We start from the raw sequence: 4,230 nt of genomic DNA on the forward strand, positions 1-4,230 counted from the left end.
CTTTGAAAACCAGTTTCATGACTGGCCAGGGTACCGTGTGACAGTTCTATTTGTTTCTCCTTGATGAAAACCCGCCCCCTTGGTTGACTCTAATTCCCTGTAAGACAACTGCTTTCCCCGTTGCCATCACAGCTTGGAAATAAAGTCACTATCATTTAAAAACCATGTATTCTTTATTAATTGATTATAAAAATAGGGAGATAACTCGCAAGGTAGCCCACGTGGGGTGTGGGAGGAAAGGAGGAGGGAAGGAAAAGGCCACTTCAATACTTGTTGAATGACAGCCTTCTGTCCACTGGGGTGGAGTCGTTGTGTGCCCGGAGCCTCCCCCCACAAGGCATGCTTGGGCATCTGGGTGAGGAGGTGGCTATGGAACCTGGGGAGGAGGGAGGGCGGTTAAACAGGGGCTGCAGAGGCAGTATCTCCAGCTGACATTCCTGAATCTCTACCAGATGCTGGATCATGTCCATTTGTTCCTGCAGTAGCCCCAGCGTTGCGTCCTGCCTCCTCTGATCTTCCTGCCACCACCTATCCTCACGTTCACTGGCTGCTTTCCTATCCTGTGCTGTTGTGTCCCTCCACCCTTTCTGCTGAACTCTTTCAGTGCAGGACGCCTGCATGAGCTCAGAGAACATTTCATCGCACGTGTGTTTTTTTTTGCTGCCCTATCTGAGATAGCCTTTTGGATGGAGGATGGAGGCTTGAAACATTTGCAGCTTCAGGAGGAAAGAAAGGGAGAGAAGTATTTAAAAAGATACATTTAACAGAAAAATGGGTCTATTCTTTCATGGTGAACAACACTATTCACATTACATAGCACATGTGATTTGGTACAAGGTCATTTTTTGCATCTTGTATTGAGTGACTGTGGCTTTGGTGTTAGAGATCAAACACCGCTGGGCAACAGAATTCAGCTTGCAGGTGGCAATGGTAAGCCATAATCTTTCGGCTTCTGCAACCTTCATAACAGCAGCGCTCTCCTTTGCCATACCAAGCAAAGCCTGTTGAGTTGTCCATTTAGGGTTGCGGTTTTCGTGTTAACGTGCAGCAGCAGAAAACAAACTAACCCTTACCCCCCTTCCTTTTCTCCAGGATGACCGCTTTAACCTTCCCCCGACTGCACCACGTGGCTGGTATCAGGGAAAATCCCTGCTAGCCAAATGCGAACAGCTGAGAGTGAAGCCCCTCCCCCATTCTCTTCTCTGCGATGATCGCTTTAACCCTTCCCCAACTGCGTGGCTGGTATCAAGGAAGATCCCTGTTAGCCAAACGCAAACAGCTCAGTGCCAATGCCTCCCTCCCTTCCCTCCCCCACCGCTTGGCTAACTGCAGGGAGGATTTCTTTTCAGCCACAGGCAAACAGCCCAGTAGGAACGGCCACCTATGAATGTCCCCTTAATGAAATTCCTGTATTTCAACCAGGTTACCATGAATGATATCACTCTCCTGAGGACATAAAGAATGGATGTTGCTTGAATGCCAGCAAACACTGGGACCATACGCTGCCAGACTTTGTCATGCAATGATACCAGATTACTTGCTATTAGCATGGCATGGTAAATTGTCCTACCATGGAGGACAGAAGAAGGCTTCTTTCCTCACAAACCTTCTGCAAAGGCTTTTGGAGTATCTCCAGGAGAACTTCATGGAGATGGAGGATTTCCTCTCCATCCCCAGACACGTTAACAGACTTTTCCAGTAGCTGTACTGGCCACAGCTGCATCCCAAGTCCTCAGGGCAAATTAAACATTAAAAAACACTTGCTTTTAAACCATGTATTATATTTACAAAGGTACGCTGACCAGAGGTCCCTTCTATGGCTTCGTGGCCTGGGATTCCCCCTTGAGAGGGTTGGGAAGGTATTTCAGTCAGGGTGAGAAAAAGATCCTGGTTGTTGGGGAGAATGGTGTGCTGTGTGCTCTCCTCAACCTCGTCTTCCTCCTCCTCATCATCTTCCCCATCCACAAAATCCTCAGGCATGGCAACTGAGAGTACCCCATCATCGAAGTCCACGGTCAGGGGTGGGCTAGTGGTGGCACTCCCCCGCATAATTGCGTGCAGCTCAGCATAGAAGCAGCGTGTCTGCAGCTCTGTCCCAGAGAGTCTGTTTGATTCCTTGGCTCTCTGGTACGCTTGTCTCAGCTCCTTACATTTCACGTAACACTGTGTTGAGCCCCTGTTGTGGCCTCTGTCCATCAAGGCCTTGGAGATTTTTTCAAATGTTTTGACATTCCATCTTTTGGAACGGAGTTCTGATAGCACGGATTCATCTCCTCATACAGTGATCAGATCCAGTACCTCCCTATGGTCCTTGTGGAGCTCTTTTTCGATCCTGGGTCTGCATGGTCACCTGTGCTGATGAGCTCTGCATGGTCACTTGTGCTGATCAGCTCTCCATGCTGGACAAACAGGAAATGAAATTCAAAAGTTCTCGGGGCTTTTCCTGACTACCTCAACAGTGCATCTGAGTTCAGACTGCTGTCCAGAGTGGTCACAATGGTGCACTGTGGAATAGCTCTCGGAGGCCAATATCATCAAATTGCATCCACACTAACCCTAATTCGAACCAGCAATGTCAATTTCAGCACTAAGCCCCTTGTCGGGGAGGAGTACAGAAATTGATTTTAAGAGGCCTTTATGTCAACAAAAAATGGCTTCGTTGTGTGGATGGGTGCTGGGTTAATTCGATTTAATGCTGCTAAATTCCACCTAAACTTGTAGTGTAGACCAGGCCAAAGGGAGAGTGGTAAAGTCAAATGATTGACAAGTAAAAGCCTGGGAAGAAGGAAGTGAAATGCCTGCCCCCAGGAGCTCTGTCAGAGGGGAGAAGCTATTCTGGAGGAATCTGGAGCCAGGCACTGAAAATGAAGGATTGGCTGTGTGGGTAGCCAGTGAATCCCTGGCCTGCATGCAGGGTTCCCCCTAAGAACTGGCCTCAGGTACATGGAAGCAAAATCCCTCAGCTTGGTCCTTTCTTTCCCTCTTCAAGGTAACTTCCTAGGCTATAGAATTTGGTTAGGAAAATTCTTCACCCCCTCAGGCTGGATTAGCCTGCTGAACTAGCTTTCAGCTCCCTTGAAGAAATTAGTTACCAAGTGACAATTACTGCTCTTGCTGCTAGCTCAGGGCTGCCCACCTGCTGTGACTGTATCCTAGCTCTAGTGTAGGAAATGAAAGTTAGGGTTATTATAATTTTCTCCTTGAGCCCTGCATCCCATTGTGGTGATGGGAAATCTTGGGAACAGAAGCAGCCTGATGCCTGCATGAAGAGCATGCCTGCCAGCAGGGTTCATCAGCCCCTCTGCAATTGCTGAGGTGTCCAGATTCAGCTCTGAACCTGAGGATCATTCACAGAGTGTGAGAGCACCATTTTTTAGTTAGCTAGTCAGGGAAATTGTTTGGTAGCCCCCCTACTCCCTGAGCTGTACCAGGAGATAAAGGTTTGGGGATTTTATTACCTGCTGCCTATTAAATCTGTAGAGGGACTTAGCATCTTATCCCACTTGTGAGTTTTGTGGGCTGTCCTGAACCCAGCCAGCCAAGTTGCTTTGCTGCTCCAGAAGATATCACTGTCACAGGTCATCAAGGGCTCCTGTGAAGAGTGGAAACCAATGGGACACTACATTTTACCCTTGCTCTGTCAGGTCTGAGGGAATTCATGGGTATTATCAGTGTGGGCACAGTGACTCTGAGAGTGGCATTTTACCTGTTATGTTACATTTACTTTCTGTTTAATATAATAACTGTGTTGAATATATTGTATCTGCTTGTGTTATTTCTTGGGAGTCTCCACTTTACCTGCAAATAAATGGGGGTTACCCTGTGGTTAGAATTTTTCTTCCAAGCTGCCCTGGTGACCCTGCCAGGAAGAAGTGAGGGGGCTGGCGGCCCCATCAAATAAATTCAGATGGGAAGAAAATTAGGAAGTTACACTCTACTGAGCTGGGTGTGGGATCCAGATGAACCTAGGCCTGTCCATCAAAACCCGTAAAGCGATTGGCATTAAAGGAGATAACCAGGTGGATGAGGTGCTGTATTTCTATTATAAAGGGCTGAAAACGTGATTATAGTGTGTACGTACTCATCTGCTCCTCCTGCTTATTCCTCAGGGGACTATGATTTCACAAGAGGAGATGAACTAGTGAGACACAGAGATCCTTCTATCTTGCCAATGTCCTTTTCAACAATAAGGGTCAAACTGCAGGCAGTGGTGCCGTCTCTGCCTCACGA

General features: G+C 47.7%; 1 pseudogene; it reads right to left on the reverse strand.

Annotated features, from left to right (window-relative positions):
• Positions 1-2,371, reverse strand: part of LOC142046891 (uncharacterized) — a 19,624-nt pseudogene extending 17,253 nt beyond the window's left edge.
• Between the last annotated feature and the right edge of the window lie 1,859 nt (positions 2,372-4,230).

The sequence above is a fragment of the Chelonoidis abingdonii genome, chromosome 1, assembly GCF_003597395.2.
Source record: "Chelonoidis abingdonii isolate Lonesome George chromosome 1, CheloAbing_2.0, whole genome shotgun sequence".
In the NCBI taxonomy this organism is placed as follows: Eukaryota; Metazoa; Chordata; order Testudines; family Testudinidae; genus Chelonoidis; species Chelonoidis abingdonii.